Source organism: Tasmannia lanceolata, unplaced genomic scaffold (genome assembly GCF_043159265.1).
Source record: "Tasmannia lanceolata isolate RefF3 unplaced genomic scaffold, GAP_Taslan_0.1 ptg000016l, whole genome shotgun sequence".
NCBI classification, from domain to species: Eukaryota; Viridiplantae; Streptophyta; class Magnoliopsida; order Canellales; family Winteraceae; genus Tasmannia; species Tasmannia lanceolata.
Genome location: NW_027518693.1, coordinates 6,938,101 through 6,957,699, shown reverse-complemented (window position 1 = coordinate 6,957,699; position 19,599 = coordinate 6,938,101). Strand labels below are relative to the sequence as shown.

Below are 19,599 nucleotides of genomic sequence, written 5' to 3'. Positions count from 1 at the left end.
ACAGAACCATAGTTAGTTTGTACATGACATAAACTATATCAATGACTGATTTTATTGAAACATAGCTTAGACCGGGTACTTTGACTTATGAAATTCGTACAGTTCAATTCAAACTTCAAACTTGTTCAAAGACCGTGTACTACGTAATTTAATATTACTCAAAACTATGTCAGACTGCTGACCCATCGCCCTTATAAACGCCCATGACACAGAAAATAAGCACTTCAGCTTCTACCAAAGAAAGAGAATTGAAATTCATGGAGTACCTCGTGCAGAAGGTGAAGAGAAGATCTCTCAACATCATTGAGGGTATCAGAAGTTACACAAGTGACAATAATCATAACAAAGGTAAGAAGAGAGGCACAAAAAAATTGAATGGACCTTATCTTCCGCTATGCAAATGAAAAGTATTTTAAATCATTTTTCATGTGAATCTTTTTCAGGAAATATGGATGGAGAAGAAACAGGGTTCAAATGTGTTGATAAAATGAGTTGTGTAGCAAGGGGTCCGACCCTGCCGGGCAAACCAAAAGGCTCTCCTCCTCAACATAACTGAAGGGACAAATCTAGGAGTTATCATCATTTTTTATTTATTCTTCTTCTTCTTTTATTTTGTAAGGCTTTGATATGTCATCAGTGGTGTAAGCCTTGTATGGACAATCTAGAAATGAATAGATGAAATTTTTTCCTGTCATCAGTGGTCTAAGCCTTGTATGGACGATCTAGAAATGAATCGATGAAATTTTTTTCTTATACTCCATTTCCATGGTTTCATTTTAGAATGTATTGCCTGACTAGCTAGGAACACTCTCTCTCTCTCTCTCTCTCTCTCTCTCTCTCTCTCTCTCTCTCTCTCTCTCTCTCTCTCTCTCTCTCTCTCTCTCTGTTGGGGGTGTTGGGGGTTCCACGTGAAAGCAAAGTTTCCACACCGGAAAAGTAATAGATGTGGGTAGGCTTTGTAAGGACATGGGCACCCTCCCCTTAATGGCTAGCTATCAATGGTGAGTTCTACCTGTTAAATTCATATATAGCTTATTTCATTGGTTTATGAATATCTATTAATTTGCTAGTAGAAAAAAGGGTCGCACAATGCACGAGGCTCCCGCCATTGTGGGGTCTGGGGAGGGCTTAGATCTACGCAGCCTTACCCCTGATTTGCAGAGAAGCTGTTTTTGTGACTCGAACCCGTGACCACCAGGTCACAATGGAGCATTAGTAGGATATGGCTATCTTTTAGTAAATAGCGGCACATGCATTAATTAGGTAATTAATTAGGTAGATTTGAGTTTATCACTATCTTATTAGTTGAGAAGAGACTCATGTGAGGGGGAGTGTTCAAGCATAAAAGATTAAATTACGTTACGCTTTTGGAGTAATACTCCATTTCTCGATTTGTGTGTCAATTCACAGGCCATGCTAATCTTCTCTGTATCACTCCAATTTTACTGGATCTCCCAAGAGACTTTGAAGTGATACTCCCTTTAATAGCCTACTGATTAGCTATTTTCACGATTTTTTTTTTCTGTGGGGACACTTGCGCTCTTTCTTTACTTCTTGTGCACTTGTCACCATGCTTTTTCCCAGCATGGGATTCCGTTTTCTTAGCAACCCTCGTAGAGGAGAACTTCTTAAACCCTTTTTTCGTTAGGGTGCAACTTGGGTCGGGATCAACCCGAAAAAAAAAACAAGTCGGTTTGGGTCAGGTTCGTGTTGAGTTTTCCCAACCAGGGTTGAATTTGGGTCGGGTTCGGGTTGAGGTTTTGGCAACCCGACATTTTTTATGATTTTTTTTAAGCATGAAAACTAGGGTTGAACTCGGGTCAGGTGGGGTTCGGGTTGGAAAAAAGGGTTCCGCGTGTCGGGTCGGATAAAAGGATTCCTCCAACCCGACCCGAGTTGCAGCCCTAAAATTTTGGCAAACTTTCCAACTTTACTCTGCTATACTTTGTAGATATTCCCCTGGATAAAATCCCCCCTTTAACGTTATTCGTTAAGTTTTAAATGCAAAGAAAAACGTTAAAGGGGGTGAATGGAGCAGTGAAACATTCTCACAGAAACCGTTAAAAAAGGGGGGGGGGGTCATTTCCCAATTTTAAATGCAATTTTTTGTGTTTCCATTTTTTACGACATTGTTTTAACCAATATCGTATTAATCTCTAGTCAACTTGAGCCGGGTAGATCCTTTCACCTTCTTCATGAAAATTTTCTAAAGGATTCATTAGCCGACCCCAACTAGTTTGAGAGGAAAGCTTAGTTGAGTTGAGTTGAGTTGAGGACCGTATTAATCTCTAAGTTTTCCCGTCCCATTTTGTTGCCAAATAAGGTTCGGCTATGTATGGGTGTGGTGTGATGGGAGCATAAAAGGCGTCTAAAAAGCAGGAAAAATAAAACCAAAATTTTAGCAGGGTATTTATTTTCACCATTTCGTATAGGGATTTTTCATGCTCCATCCGCTCCGACCTTCTAAAGTCTCTACCTCTAACAGTTGGGCCCAAAATTATTCCATGGAATAATTTTTCACTGTTGCCAAACATGTACATAAATCATTAAAGCCAACTGAAATGATATACACTCTCTCCTGATTTTGATAATGAGTTTTTACATGGTGCCCGACCCTTAAGTCGCTTGTGGGCGGTACCACCATTGATGTTTGATCAAACATTTTGAGACGGTCGGGCACCATATAATATAATTTCTCTTTTATAATAACACTCCTCAGTTTATTAAAACCTTCTTTTATTATTTGTTGATAGCTCTTTTGAGATTACGATAGCCTTTATTTTTTATTAGGAAAGTACAAAATGAGTAGAGGGGCAGCTTGCACCATAAATCTAATCTAATCTAACTACTATATATAAAGGCAAAATGATGGGTTAATGTGTTCCACCCTTTGCCGTTATTTCTGCTTGTATCCCACTGCCATAATTCCAATTGTATCCCACGTGTGAAGGCATTTATGTCATTTCCCATTATTTCCGCTTGTGTCCCACCTTTTGATACAGAAGTCAGCATTACTATTTTACCATTAAGCCCTTTGCTGATATCTAACATCCGCCTCTATGAGAAATTATTTGAGGGTAAAATCGTAATCTACATACGAGAAGTACCGACACAGGTACCTGTCTATGACAATTACGGGAAAAAACTACCAAGAATAAGCAAAGACATATGACAATGACGGAAGAACTAATTTATATTACTCATGGAGGACATTTGCAAAATATTGATGGATTTCGGGCACCTGAGAGGAACAACAATTATGGAAACCCCTATCGATTGGAGGGCTACGATCAGCCTATATCGATTACAGGGCTAGGATCAACCTATGGAAATGGCTTTACGAGCACAACCGATTGATGTTGTGTTCCATCACATGGACGGTTTAGATCAACCTATAGCCCTCTATAGATCAGAGGGTTCGGATCAACCTATGAAAATTATTTTTGGGGCACAACCTATGTAGGAAGTGGCCCATCCAAAAGAAATTTCTTTTCTTCTTATCTGGGATTTACACGTCAGCATTACTCTTTTACCATTAACCCCTTTGCTAATATCTAACATCTATCTCTATGAGAAATTATTTCAGGGTAAAATCGTAATCTACGTACGTAAAGTACCGACACAGGGTACGGGCCATACCGTACATTTTAATAGAGTGAGGAGTGCGATCATCAAAATACGGTGAGTAGTGCCATTATAAAATATGGTAGTGAGGACATTAGCAGTATATATAATTTCAAACCGTCGTTGTTACCTGGATGTTCCCACGCAGGTTGGGTTCAACCCGAATTTGGGTTGGGTCGAGTTAAGCTTTTTCGCAAATCGGGTTGGGTTGGGTTGGGTTGCGAAAAATAAACCCCAATTGGAAATCGGGTGGGGTCTGGGTTGGCTATCCGGCAACCCAACCCGACCCAAAATCTGAATTTGGGTTCCATTTGAAGAAGTTCTGTATATTTGTGTTTTTATTTTTCAACATTGAAATAGTCTCCACAGTCCACAATGGGCGGTTTGGATAATCCTATGGTGCGGGCCATACCTTACTTGAATAAAGTGAGGAGTGTGATCATCAAAATATAGTAGTACGGATAATATTTCCCTTTGTTAATTATTAGTCCCTGTTTGGTTTGGATTTTGAGAATCGATTGTGAGTTAAAAACTGATCATTGGTGACTCACTATTGGTTCTCAAAATCCAAAACCACCCGGCTTGAGTTGAGGTGGTCAACAATTGGTACCATATCAAATCGGGTCAGCCCGACCCAACCCAACCCGAATTGGGTCGGGTTGACACCCAAGTTGCACCCCTAACGATGATGAAACAACTACTTTTTCTTATTCACTATGTGCGGGTTAAATTACAGAAATTTGACATTACGAATGCATGACACGTGTAAAAATATTGACGAATTATGGGCACCTTAAGAGGAACAACAATCATGGAAACCTCTATAGATTGGAGGGCTAGGATCAGCTTATAGAAATAATTTTACGGGCACAACCTATTGATGTTGTGTTCCATCACATGGACGGTTTAGATCAACCTATGATGATGTGGTTTGTACAATTTTAAATGGATAGCACGTGCATTTTTACTAGTAAAACAAGAAACAAGAAAGCAAGATTCATGAGGGGAAAAAAAAACATATGCGTTTTTTACTAATATTTACGGCTTTAAAAATGCAAAAGGCAATATTGAAAAGATTGAACTTATAAGCTATAGAGAAATTAACTTTTATATGGTTTTAAATAGCTTGCAAGAGTTGGCATGCCAAGCCAAGTTTTCCCATTATATATCATGGATTAGGAGTGTGGATATCATTTTCCAAAACACTAATCATAATGATTAAAAAGTGTGGGTCGAGTTAGGATGATTGAGACCGTTGATTTGGCCGGCTGCCTTTGGGTATTGGTTATAGCCGAATGGAAGGACCCACAACGTGGAGGGTCCAGATTGATAAGCAATGGTTGGATCTTACATATTCTAACCCACTTGCCTAATTGCTAATTTAATCTAGTATTGCTAGGTTACCCCATTCAACCTACTTGCCTAATCTACTACAAAGATGATCCAACGGTGAGATTTACACCAAATTTAATGGTTGGATCTTACATATTCTAACAAAAGTCTCCATAAATAGGTGGGCCCGCCTTATAAATTAAATTCAGAACTTTTTGAAGAAAGAACATGTGCACGAACTCTATAAACTCCATTTTCTAATACACTACAGTTCATTGATAGTAGAAAATATCATCTGAATACAAGATAACTTTTCGTGTGAAACAACCAATTGCTCAAAAAGCTTAAGGTGTTCGAGATGGCATAATATAATCTTTTGGAGTTATTGGTCGTTTGACATGGTATCAGAGCAAAGGTTTGGGCTCAAAACTTCTTGATTTTATAAATCCACATGTAATGGCTAACCCAAAAAGAGGAGCCACATGTGCCATGTGTAAGCCAACCCTAAACAGAGGGCCACACGCGAGGAGGAGTGCTGAAGAATAAAAGATTAAATAACATCATCTTCAACAGCTTAAGCTTGTGGAGTAATCGATCGTTTGACAAAAGGAGATGGATCTCCCACAAAATGAAGATTCCTTCAAATAAGTACGAATAAATACTCTGCTGTCTTCACTGATGCATCCCAAGCAAGCTTATTATATTGACATTAATCTCCCAAATAAATGAAAGAATCTCTTATAGCCATGCCTACTTCCCCACCAAAAAATAATTATTCCTCTAATAAAGTCATAATCCAACAACCAGACCATTCTCTTTTCCCAAGGTCTCTCCCTTTTTTAATTTGACATCACTAAGAAATCAAAAGAAGAAACAAATCAAAACCCTATTTAATTTTCTGGGTTTGTGCTCTAAATCTTGGTCGAATCAGCTAAACTCAGTTAAAAACTGCAAAGAGATCAATGTTCTGTATTTTTTGATTTCAAGAGGATTAGTGTAGAAGTGATTCAGGATTTTTTAGATTGTTCAGTGCGCGATTTCCTCAGTGAAGATTAGTGAAAATGGAGGAGAATGAAAAATGAAGGCTTAGGAAGTCTTCTGTTACATTTTGACTGCTGATTTCTTCTTAGGAAGTTCTCTATTATTACATTTTGACCGTTGATATTTGAAGTCTTGATTGACTGGATTGGAGCATTGTTGGTTATAGGAACGGGTAAATGGTACGGGTTGGTGGTAATGCACTAGATCAACGTTCACATTCCCCTTGTTTTTAATAATGACACTCTTATCTTTGTATTAATCTTTTCTAATTAGCTGGTAAATGACCAATTAGTATCCTTCATTTGGCCATGTTCCTTTAAGATTATGGCAACCAATTGTGATTCCAAAACCAATTATTGGACTCAAAATCACAATCGGTAGGCAAAATCTCAATCGAACAGGGCCTTAATGTTTAATTAATCTGGAAGGGCTTGTCCAAGTCAAATACTACTTAGGCCATGTTCGTTTAAAATTATGACAAGCGATTGTGAGTGCCTAACCGAATATTAGACTCAAATTTAAAGTCTAATATTCATTTTGGCACTCACAATCGCATGTCATAATCTTAAACGAACAGTTCCAATATAGTTAACATTTGTAACTCTGCCCACAGAACCATAGTTAGTTTGTACATGACATAAACTATATCAATGACTGATTTTATTGAAACATAGCTTAGACCGGGTACTTTGACTTATGAAATTCGTACAGTTCAATTCAAACTTCAAACTTGTTCAAAGACCGTGTACTACGTAATTTAATATTACTCAAAACTATGTCAGACTGCTGACCCATCGCCCTTATAAACGCCCATGACACAGAAAATAAGCACTTCAGCTTCTACCAAAGAAAGAGAATTGAAATTCATGGAGTACCTCGTGCAGAAGGTGAAGAGAAGATCTCTCAACATCATTGAGGGTATCAGAAGTTACACAAGTGACAATAATCATAACAAAGGTAAGAAGAGAGGCACAAAAAAATTGAATGGACCTTATCTTCCGCTATGCAAATGAAAAGTATTTTAAATCATTTTTCATGTGAATCTTTTTCAGGAAATATGGATGGAGAAGAAACAGGGTTCAAATGTGTTGATAAAATGAGTTGTGTAGCAAGGGGTCCGACCCTGCCGGGCAAACCAAAAGGCTCTCCTCCTCAACATAACTGAAGGGACAAATCTAGGAGTTATCATCATTTTTTATTTATTCTTCTTCTTCTTTTATTTTGTAAGGCTTTGATATGTCATCAGTGGTGTAAGCCTTGTATGGACAATCTAGAAATGAATAGATGAAATTTTTTCCTGTCATCAGTGGTCTAAGCCTTGTATGGACGATCTAGAAATGAATCGATGAAATTTTTTTCTTATACTCCATTTCCATGGTTTCATTTTAGAATGTATTGCCTGACTAGCTAGGAACACTCTCTCTCTCTCTCTCTCTCTCTCTCTCTCTCTCCCTCTCTCTCTCTCTCTCTCTCTCTCTCTGTTGGGGGTGTTGGGGGTTCCACGTGAAAGCAAAGTTTCCACACCGGAAAAGTAATAGATGTGGGTAGGCTTTGTAAGGACATGGGCACCCTCCCCTTAATGGCTAGCTATCAATGGTGAGTTCTACCTGTTAAATTCATATATAGCTTATTTCATTGGTTTATGAATATCTATTAATTTGCTAGTAGAAAAAAGGGTCGCACAATGCACGAGGCTCCCGCCATTGTGGGGTCTGGGGAGGGCTTAGATCTACGCAGCCTTACCCCTGATTTGCAGAGAAGCTGTTTTTGTGACTCGAACCCGTGACCACCAGGTCACAATGGAGCATTAGTAGGATATGGCTATCTTTTAGTAAATAGCGGCACATGCATTAATTAGGTAATTAATTAGGTAGATTTGAGTTTATCACTATCTTATTAGTTGAGAAGAGACTCATGTGAGGGGGAGTGTTCAAGCATAAAAGATTAAATTACGTTACGCTTTTGGAGTAATACTCCATTTCTCGATTTGTGTGTCAATTCACAGGCCATGCTAATCTTCTCTGTATCACTCCAATTTTACTGGATCTCCCAAGAGACTTTGAAGTGATACTCCCTTTAATAGCCTACTGATTAGCTATTTTCACGATTTTTTTTTTTCTGTGGGGACACTTGCGCTCTTTCTTTACTTCTTGTGCACTTGTCACCATGCTTTTTCCCAGCATGGGATTCCGTTTTCTTAGCAACCCTCGTAGAGGAGAACTTCTTAAACCCTTTTTTCGTTAGGGTGCAACTTGGGTCGGGATCAACCCGAAAAAAAAAAACAAGTCGGTTTGGGTCAGGTTCGTGTTGAGTTTTCCCAACCAGGGTTGAATTTGGGTCGGGTTCGGGTTGAGGTTTTGGCAACCCCACCCGAGTGAAACCCGGCATTTTTTATGATTTTTTTTAAAGCTTGAAAACTTGGGTTGAACTTGGGTCAGGTGGGGTTCGGGTTGTAAAAAAGGGTTCCTCATGTCGGGTGGGGTCGGGTTGAACCTCGTCGCGTTGGAAACCGGGTTGGATTCGGGTTGGATAAAAGGATTCCTCCAACCTGACCCGAGTTGCACCCCTAATTTTTTGGTCAACTTTCCAACTTTACTCTGCTATACTTTGTAGATATTCCCCCGGATAAAATCCCCCCTTTAACGTTATTCGTTAAGTTTTAAATCCAAAGAAAAACGTTAAGGGGGGTGAATGGAGCAGTGAACCAGTCTCACAGAAACCGTTAAAGGGGGGATTTTATCTGTTAAGGGGGGGGGGGGGGGGGGTGGTCATTTCCCAATTTTAAATGCAATTTTTTTGTGTTTCCATTTTTTGCGACATTTTTTTAACCAATATCGTATTAATCTCTGTGGAACCAGATCCGGGACGGGCGTGGAGGACGGGCCCCCGCGCGAGTCTCTCTAGATCGTCCACGTGAAGGAGAGCTCCGCCAAGGAACTCTCGAAAGAGTGCCCCTCACAGCATGAACGGCGATGTAAAGTGAGATACCTCTCGATTCGGGGACTAGCCCAGATTCGAGGCGTACCTTAAACAAAGAAGAGTCGCCATCCAAGGAAGTGGGCCCTGGATCCCATGCTGTGCTCTGTTGCAACGGATAACCAGAGATATAAAATAGGGTTCGTGCCTGATGACGAATGGGGAAGGGATTAGGCGCCCCCAATTCGCCCAAGTGCTAGCACCTGGTCTCTTATGCCATTTATTATTAATTTTGAAGAGTTTTGGGCGAAAATCATGCGAAATGGGAACGAATATCTCCGAGATAACGTCTAGCTAATCATGCATGTCTCGGAGATGAATAAGAAGCACACACAAAAGAAATGAAAGATATGTCGCCTAAGAATAGCTAGGTTATGAGTGCCATGCCTAATTGGTGTCTAAGTCCTGGTGGACAAGCACATGCATGTTACAGCTAAAGGTATAAGATCTGTACATAAAAATAAGAAAACACAGCATAACACACAACACAACACGACTCGACACACGACCCGACACGACAAACCCTAGACTCTAATGCAATACTTGACTCGGACCAGGATGGCCATTCATCCTAGCTGCACTACGTATCCCGGCCTCGGGAAGAATCAGAGCCAACGTAGTTCGGTGTCCTATGCTAAACCACAATGCCTAAACCTCTAGGACCGCTATCCTAGACTCGATCAACTAGACTCGACTAGTTTAAAGCTTTTTGTGCGATTGCTTAAATTCAAGTGGATTGTAATTTTTAGGACTCTATATGCCCTAACTAATGCAAGTTGATTAGCCTTAAGCTAATGCAGGTGGGCCCTATATCCTATGTGTATCTAGGCTGTGCAACATAAAGAAAACCATGGGCTGACTATATGCTTCCTAGTCTAGCCATCGGTTCGACTAAGTGTCTGACCGATCGACTCGAGGCCTCCTAACTCTAGGGACACTCACACGACAGGACACACCACATCAATACAAATCAAGACCGACTCCTAACTCTAAAACACCCTAAATATCTAGGACAGACTCCTAACTCTAGGGGAAGATCTTTTTGAAAAGGTTTTGAAGTTTTTTGTATTTTTTGGAGGTTTTGAAGTTATGAAAAATGGTGAAAGTTGTGAGAAATATTTACAAAAAATGGTGACTGAAAATGGTGAAAGGGTGTAAAAATGGTGTCTAAAAATGGTGACTGAACTCAGGGTGCCAGCAGCACGCCTGAGCTGCCTACGTACCCCTCAGCTAGGGATCAAGCCATCCGTAGTTCGGACCAGAATTCCTAACTACTCTGCACATGACTCAAGATTTTTTTTGAAATTTTGATTTTTAAAATGTTTTTGGATTTTGAATTGTTTTTGAGATGTTTTTGAATTTTCAAGTGTTTTTTGGAATGTTTTTGTTGTTTTCAAGTATTTTTGAAATGTTTTTATTGTTTTTTGACACCAGAGAATAAAATCCTATCATCATACGGGTAGGGAGACTTCTGGAATCCCGCAAAGGTTGGATAGCATCCTATGCTTTGCGGGGGAACGAACAGGAAAATAACTCGGCAAGGGTTGGACAGCATCCTATACCTTGCAGGAGCGGGTAAAGATTACGACTTGATGAGAGGATGGACAGAATCCTAACCCCTATGATGATAGGAAAAACTCCTGGACTGACTGAAGGACTGACTCCTGTGCTGAAGACTGTTATAATTACTATTTATAATTACTATACAAGATTACTATTCAAAAATACTATTCATAATTACTATTTATAGGTACTATTCAAAACTACTATTCATAATTACTATTTATAAGTACTATTCAAAACTACTATTCATAATTACTATTTATAAGTACTATTCAAAACTACTATTCATAGTAGGACTCGTTGATGTGGGACCCGCTGTTGTGGGACCCGCTGCGGGACCCGTTGTGGGACCCGCGGATGTGGGACCCTCTGTGGGACCCGCTTTGGGACCCGTTGTGGGACCCGCTGATGTGGGACCCGCTGATGTGGGACCCGCTGTGGGACCCACGGATGTGGGACCCTCTGTGGGACCCGTTGATGTGGGACCCTCTGCGGGACCCGCTGTTGTGGGACCCGTTGATGTGGGACCCGCTGATGTGGGACCCGCTGATGTGGGACCCGCTAATGTGGGACCCACTGCTGTGGGACCCACTGTTGTGGGACCCGTTGTGGGACCCGCTGTTGTGGGACCCGCTGGGACCCGCTGTGGGACCTACTGATGTGGGACCCGCTGTAGGACCCGTTGTGGGACCCACTGTGGGACCCATGTAGTGCAAAGAATGAATAATTAAAAAATAAAAAATAAAAAAAATGAACTTACGCCACAAGAGATCCAGGAAGGTGTTGACAGAGTCGTGCTTGTGTGGGGCCCGCTGATGTGGGACCCGCTGATGTGGGACCCGCTGGAGGTGGGGCCCGCTGGAGGTGGGGTGGAGGAGATGTGGATGCCGGTGGAGCTCCGGTGGTTGGTTGGGAGGATGTCGGAGAAGGTGGTGGTGATCGGTGGATGGCCGGTCGGAAATGGGTTTGGCCTCGCCGGATTCCGGCTGGGTTGCCGGAGGAGAAGACTCTCTCTCTCTCTCTCTCTCTCTACAGATCTCTCCTCTCTCTCTCCCCTCTGCAGATCTCCCTCTCTCTCCCTCTCCCCTCTGGTTTTTTCTTCTTTTTTTTTTTTTCTCTTCCCTCTGGTTTTTTTTCTTCTCTCCCTTTTCTTTCTCTACAGATCTCTCCTCTCTCTCTCTCTCTCCCCTCTGCAGATCTCTCTCTCTCTCTCCCTCTCCCTTTCTCTTTTTTCCTCTGGTTTTTCCTTTCTTTTCTTCCTCTGGTTTTTCCTTTTTTCTCCTTTTTTTTTTCTCTCTTCCCCTCTGGTTTCTCCTCGCGAGAGAGAAGAAAACCATCATGAGTCATCATGAGGGGGAGAGAAAGTGAGAGTGGTTGTCCCCCTCATGTCCCCCATTTTCTTAATTTTTTTTTAAAAAAATAAAATAAAAAATCATTACATGCATAGGATACCAAAAGAAAACAAAAAACATAATCATTGCTTACAAATTTTAAAAATCAAAAGAAAATGATGATGTCCCCTTTCTTCTTTCTTTGAATATAATCGGATCCCACATCAACGGGTCCCACACAAACGGGTCCCACACCAGCGGGCCCCACACAAGCGGGCCCCACACAAGCGGGTCCCACACAAGTGGGCCCCACACAAGCGGGTCCCACATTATATATATATATATATATATATATTTATTTTTTTTTATTTTATAAAAACAGGGTGGTGATATTGACACTACCAATATTGATGGGCGCACTATTGGCGGAAAAATTGATGGGCGCACCATCCAATCGTGTCTTATTCGAAATCTGCTCTGCACCGTTCCAGGATAATTCACCCCCCTTTTCTGGTTTACACTACGGTCCTTTCTCTGCTCGTTCGCTAGGCAAATGTACTCGGATTTTGACGAAATTTTGCGGGGACCTAGCTGGGACCCAAAGCTAGCCTAGGGTTAAGTTTGGGACCCTAGATCATTGATCTGATGGGGTTTTGCACAAAATTGGAAGGTTTAGGGCACGGTCAAAATGGGGTGTCTACAATCTCTAGTCAACTTGAGCCGGGTAGATCCTTTCACCTTCTTCATGAAAATTTTCTAAATGATTCATTAGCCGACCCCAACTAGTTTGGGAGGAAGGCTTAGTTGAGTTGAGTTGAGGACTGTATTAATCTCTAATTTTTCCCGCCCTATTTTTTTTTTGCCAAATAAGGTTTGGCTATGTATGGGTGTGGTGTGATGGGAGCATAAAAGGCCTCTAATACACTACAGTTCATTGATAGTAGAAAATATCATTTGAATACAAGATAACTTTTCGTGTGAAACAACCAATTACTCAAAAAGCTTAAGGTGTTCGAGATGGCATTATTTAATCTTTTGGAGTTATTGGTTGTTTGACATGGTATTAGAGCAAAGGTTTTGGGTTCAAAATTCCTTGATATTTAAAATTCACATGTAATGTCGAACCCATAAAGAGGAGCCGCATGTGCCACATGTAAGCCAACCCTAAACAGAGGGCCACACGTGAGGGAGAGTATTGAAGAATAAAAGATTAAATAACGTCATCTTCAAGAGCTTAAGCTTGTGGAGTAACTGATCGTTTGACAAAAGGAGATAGATATCCCTCAAAATGAAGATTCCTTCAAATAAGTACGAATAAATACTCTGCTGTCTTCACTGATGCATCCCAAGCAAGGTTATTATATTGACATTAATCTCCCAAATAGATGAAAGAATCTCTTATAGCTAGGGCTGCAACTCGGGTCGGGCGGGTCGGGTTTTGAAGAACCCAACCCTACCTGAGAAATATCTCGGGTCGGGTGGGTCGGGTTTTTTTCCGGAAAACCCACGATTCGGGTCGGGTTTTTTTTCCGTTGACGCAATTTTTTTAGGAAAACTCTTGTTTGGCAAGGCAACTCAACTCATAGAAGTAGAAAAACTCAAACATGGCAAACTCTTTAGTGCATTAACTAATAACTAGTCCAAAGAGAATAAATTGATGCATTATCAAATGAAAATGATTATACTCATATGAGATAAACAACAAACTATTTAGTGCATTAACTATTTAGTTGAAACTTGAACCCCTAGAGCTAAAGGGAGGAAACGAACAGAAGATGGAAAGAGCCCCTGTGATTGCATGCATGCATGCGTGAGTTTTACTTTTAAGTTTTCACTTTTGAAGTAACAAAGTTTTTTTTTTATAAATACATACTATAACTTAAGTAACGCGGGCTGGGTCGGGACAGGCCCCTTCAAACCCGGCTCGACCCGAAACCCGAGAAACATGAACGCAACCCAAGCTATTTTCGGGTTGGGTTTCAAGTTGCAGCCCTACTTATAGCCATGCCTACTTCCCCACCAAAAAATAATTATTCCTCTAATACAGTCATAATCCAATAACCAGACCATTCTCTTTTCCCAAGGTTTCTCCCTTTTTTAATTTGACATCAGTAAGCAATCAAAAGAAGAAACACATGAAAGCCCTACTTAATTTGCTGGGTTTGTCCTCTAAATCTTCGCCGAACCAGCTAAACTCAGTTAAAAACTGCAAACAGATCAAAGTGGGTTGAAGAAGAGATCAAAGTGGGAGACCCACTTTTGTTTTGATATGGGTACTCCTCTCTTTAATAGGTAGGGGTAAGAAAAGAGAGGCTTTTGAGGAGTGTCGATATCAAAGCAACATTTCTTACTATTTAACTATGCTAATAATAAAAAGCTGTTTTTGATACATACACCCCTCTAAAGCTTCAATCTTTTCTTGATGTTGACAAAAGTAGCGGGCTTTTAACGAAACATGGCAAAAGAGGGGCTGCCATCTAAAACACGAGTAAAAAATAGAGCTTTTAATGCTCCTTAACGAGTGCCCTTACATTTTGACCGTTGATATTTGAAGTCTTGATTGACTGGATTGGAGCATTGTTGGTCATAGGAACGGGTAAATGGTACGGGTTGGTGGTGATGCACTAGATCAGCGTTCACATTCCCCTTCTTTTTAATAATGACACTCTTATCTTTATATTAGTCTTTTCAAATTAGCTGGTAAATGACCAATTAGTATCCTTCATTTGGCCCTGTTTGTTTAAGATTATGCCTATCGATTGTGAGTCCAAAACCAATTATTGGACTCAAAACACATCGATTGTGAGTCCAAAACCAATTATTGGACTCAAAACAGTTTTGAGTCCAATAATTGGTTTTGGACTCACAATCGATAGGCATAATCTCAATCGAACAAGGCCTTAATGTTTAATTAATCTACTTAGGCCATGTTCATTTAAAACTATGACAAGCGATCGGGAGTGCCTAACCGAATGTTAGACTCAAATTTAAAGTCTAATATTCAGTTCAGCACTCACAATCGCATGTCATAATCTTAAACGAACAGTTCCAATATAGTTAACATTTGTAACTCTGCCCATAGAACCATAGTTAGTTTGTAGATGACATCGACCATATCAATGACTGAATTTATTGAAACATAGCTTAGACCGGGTACTTTGACTTATGAAATTCGTACACTACAATTCAAACTTCAAACTTGTTCAAAGACCGTGTACTACGTAATTTAATATTACTCAAAACTATGTCAGACTGCTGACCCATCGCCCTTATAAACGCCCATGCACAGAAAATAAGCACTTCAGCTTCTTCCAAAGATAGAGAATTGAAATTCATGGAGTACCTCGTGCAGAAGGTGAAGAGAAGATCTCTCAACATCATTGAGGGTATCAGAAGTTACACAAGTGACAATAATCATAACGAAGGTAAGAAGAGAGGCACAAAAATATTGAATGGACCTTCTCTTCCGCTATGCAAATGAAAAGTATTTTAAATCATTTTTCTTGTGAATCTTTTTCAGGAAATATGATTGGAGAAGAAACAAAGTTCAAATGTTGTGATAAAGTGAGTTGTGTAGCAAGGGGTCCGACCCTGCCGGACAAACCAAAAGGCTCTCCTCCTCAGCATAACTGAAGGGACAAATCTAGGAGTTATCATCATTTTTTATTTCTTCTTCTTCTTCTTCTTCTTCTTTTATTTTGTAAGGCTTTGATATGTCAACAGTGGTGTAAGCCTTGTATGGACAATCTAGAAATGAATAGATGAAATTTTTTCCTGTCATCAGTGGTCTAAGCCTAGTATGGACAATCTAGAAATGAATAGATGAATTTTTTTTTTCTTATACAGTTCCATGGTTTCATTTTAGAATGTATTGCCTGACTAGCTAACACACGCTCATCTCTCATCTCTCTCTCTCTCTCTCTCTCTCTCTCTCTCTCTCTCTCTCTCTCTCTCTCTCTCTCTCTCTCTCTCTCTCTCTCTCTCTCTCTCTCTCTCTCTCTCTCTCTCTCTCTCTCTCTCTCTCTCTCTCTCTCTCTCTCTCTCTCTCTCTCTCTGTTGGGGGTTCCACGTGAAAGCAAAGTTCCTACACCGGAAAAGTAATAGATGTGGGTGGCCTTTATAAAGGACATGGGCACCCCCCCTTAATGGCTAGCTATCAAGGGTGAGTTCTACCTGTTAAATTCATATATAGCTTATTTCATTGGTTTATGAATATCTATTAATTTGCTAGTAGAATAAAGGGCCGCACAATGCACGAGGCTCCTGCCATTGTGGGGTCTGGGGAGGGCTTAGATGTCTTTTTGTAAATAGCGGCACATGCATTAAATTGGTAGATTTGAGTTTATCTCTATCCTATTAGTTGAGAAATTATAGTAGATACGATCATGTTTATCTTGTTACGCTACTTGTTTAAAATGTGTGAATGTTGTCGATATCTCATCAATGATTAAATAAGGAGAATCTTTTCCTCCATTGCCTTTCTTCTTCTTCCACTCTTATTATCTATACCTGTTATACTTATAATCCCCCTTTGCCCCACCAACTAGCATTCTCAGGTTTTGCGTGTTAAGCTTTTGGAGTAATTGGTCGTTTCACGTGGTACAAGAGCATATGCAGGGCCACCTGTGCCATGTGTAAGCCAACCCAAAAAAACTAGAGGGGACTCATGTGAGGGGGGAGTGTTCAAGTATAAAAGATTAAATAACTTTACGTTACACTTTTGGAGTAATACTCCATTTCTCGATTTGAGTGTCAATTCACAGGCCGTGCTAATCTTCTCTGTATCATTCCAAATTTTACCGGATCTCCCAAGAGACTTTGAAGCGATACTCCCTTTAATAGCCGACTGATTAGGCTATTTTCAAGATTTTTTTTCTGTGGGGACACTTGCGCTCTTTCTTTGATTCTTGTGCACGTGTCACCGTGCTTTTTTCCAGCATGGGATTCCGTTTTCTTAGCAACCCTCACAGAATAAAATTTCTTAAACGCTTTTTTTTTTATTGGGGTGCAACTTGGGTTTTTTATTGGGGTGCAACTTGGGTCAGGATCAACCCGGAAAAAAAAAAGCAGGTTGGTTTGTGTCTGGTTCGTGTTGAGTTTTCCCAACCAGGGTTGAATTCAGGTCGGGTTCGGGTTCAGGGTTTGGCAACCCGACCCGAGTGAAACCCGACATTTTTTATGATTCTTTTTAAGCTTGAAAACTCGGGTTGAACTCGGGTCAGGTGGGGTTCGGGTTGGAAAAAAGGGTTCCTTGTGTCGGGTCAGGTCGGGTCGAACCTTGTCGCGTTGGAAATCGGGTCGGATTAGGATTGGATAAAAGGATTCCTCCAACCCGACCCGAGTTGCAGCCCTAAATTTTTAACCAATATCGTATTAATCTCTAGTCAACTTGAGCCGGGTAGATCCTTTCACCTTCTTCATGAAAATTTTCTAAAGGATTCATTAGCCGACCCCAACTAGTTTGAGAGGAAGGCTTAGTTGAGTTGAGTTGAGTTGAGGACCGTATTAATCTCTAATTTTTCCTGCCCAATTTTGTTGCCAAATAAGGTTCGGCTATGTATGGGTGTGGTGTGATGGGAGCATAAAAGGCGTCTAAAAAGCAGGAAAAATAAAACCAAAATTTTAGCAGGGTATTTATTTTCACCATTTCGTATAGGGATTTTTCATGCTCCATCCGCTCCGACCTTCTAAAGTCTCTACCTCTAACAGTTGGGCCCAAAATTATTCCATGGAATAATTTTTCACTGTTGCCAAACATGTACATAAATCATTAAAACCAACTGAAATGATATACACCCTCTCCTGATTTTGATAATGAGTTTTTACATGGTGCCCGACCCTTAAGTCGCTTGTGGGCGGTACCACCATTGATGTTTGATCAAACATTTTGAGACGGTCGGGCACCATATAATATAATTTCTCTTTTATAATAACACTCAGTTTATTAAAACCTTCTTTTATTATTTGTTGATAGCTCTTTTGAGATTACGATAGCCTTTATTTTTTATTAGGAAAGTACAAAATGAGTAGAGGGGCAGCTTGCACAATAAATCTAATCTAATCTAACTACTATATATAAAGGCAAAATGATGGGTTAATGTGTTCCACCCTTTGCCGTTATTTCTGCTTGTTTCCCACTGCCATAATTCCAATTGTATCCCACGTGTAAAGGCATTTATGTCATTTGCCGTTATTTTTCCTTTGCTGATATCTAACATCTGCCTCTATGAGAAATTATTTGAGGGTAAAATTGTAATCTACATACGAGAAGTACCGACACGAGTACCTGCATATGACAATTACGGGAAAAACTACCAAGAATAGGCAAAGACATATGACAATGACGGAAGAACTAATTTATATTACTCATGAAGGACATTTGTAAAATATTGATAGATTCCGGGCACCTAAGAGGAACAACAATTATGGAAACCCCTATCGATTGGAGGGCTACGATTAGCCTATATTGATTGGAGGGCTAGGATCAACCTATGGAAATGGCTTTACGGGCACAACCGATTGATGTTGTGTTCCATCTAAGGGTGTCAATTTTGGCTCGGGCTCGGAGGCTCGGAGGCTCGCTCGAGCTCGGCTCGAATCCTTAACGAGCCGAGCCGAGCCGGCTCTCCAGGCTTGTTAAGCTTAACGAGCCGAGCCCAATTTAGGCCAGGCTCGGCTCGGCTCGGCTCGTTAAGGCTCGTTAAGAATTTAATATATTTAAATATATATATATATTATATATTAATTTTTGCATTAAAAGGGTTGTCCATGGAGTGAAAGTGGGGGGCAAAATATGTCACTTCATTTTTGGAACCCCATTTGTTACTAGCACCACCCCCCATAGTGTAAAAAAAGTAGTCAAATTACACTAATAGGGCTGTCCAGGGAAGATGAGGGGTGTGAACATAATATAACCCGAGCTCGGTAAGGCTCACGAGCCGCTCGCGAGCCTGACCGAGCCTGGTTCGAGCCCGAGCCGATCTTTTGAGCTTAACGAGCCGAGCCGAGCCTGGCCAAGCTCGGCTCGGCTCAGCTCGTTTACACCCCTAGTTCCATCACATGGACGGTTTAGATTAACCTATAACCCTCTATAGATCAGAGGGTTCGGATCAACCTATGAAAATTATTTTTGGGGCACAACCTATGTAGGAAGTGGCCCATCCAAAAGAAATTTCTTTTCTTCTTATCTGGGATTTACACGTCAGCATTACTCTTTTACCATTAACCCCTTTGCTGATATCTAACATCTATCTCTATGAGAAATTATTTCAGGGTAAAATCGTAATCTACGTACGTAAAGTACCGACACAGGGTACGGGCCATACCGTACATTTTAATAGAGTGAGGAGTGCGATCATCAAAATACGGTGAGTAGTGCCATTATAAAATATGGTAGTGAGGACATTAGCAGTATATATAATTTCAAACCGTCGTTGTTACCTGGATGTTCCCACGCAGGTTGGGTTCAACCCGAATTTGGGTTGGGTCGGGTTAAGGTTTTTCGCAAATCGGGTTGGGTTTGGTTGCGAAAAATCAACCCCAATTGGAAATCGGGTTGGGTTTGGGTTGGCTATCCGGCAACCCAACCCGACCCAAAATCCGAATTTGGGTTCCATTTGAAGAAGTTTTGTATATTTGTGTTTTTCTTTTTCAACATTGAAATAGTCTCCACAGTCCACAATGGACGGTTTGGATAATCTTATGGTGCGGGCCATACCGTACTTGAATAAAG

At 40.6% G+C, this 19,599-nt stretch overlaps 2 long non-coding RNA genes and 2 pseudogenes across 2 annotated transcripts; 2 read left to right on the top strand and 2 right to left on the bottom strand.

Annotated features, from left to right (window-relative positions):
- The first annotated feature begins 211 nt into the window (after positions 1 to 211).
- LOC143847998 (uncharacterized) lies at positions 212 to 758 on the top strand. The gene is made up of 2 exons (XR_013235262.1): positions 212 to 348; positions 444 to 758. It is a non-coding gene; the product is annotated as an uncharacterized LOC143847998 (long non-coding RNA).
- Positions 759 to 1,369: 611 nt separating this feature from the next.
- LOC143849219 (U6 spliceosomal RNA) lies at positions 1,370 to 1,461 on the bottom strand (annotated as a pseudogene).
- A 5,356-nt stretch (positions 1,462 to 6,817) lies between these two features.
- Positions 6,818 to 7,364, top strand: LOC143847997 (uncharacterized). The gene is made up of 2 exons (XR_013235261.1): positions 6,818 to 6,954; positions 7,050 to 7,364. It is a non-coding gene; the product is annotated as an uncharacterized LOC143847997 (long non-coding RNA).
- Positions 7,365 to 7,961: 597 nt separating this feature from the next.
- LOC143849217 (U6 spliceosomal RNA) lies at positions 7,962 to 8,053 on the bottom strand (annotated as a pseudogene).
- Between the last annotated feature and the right edge of the window lie 11,546 nt (positions 8,054 to 19,599).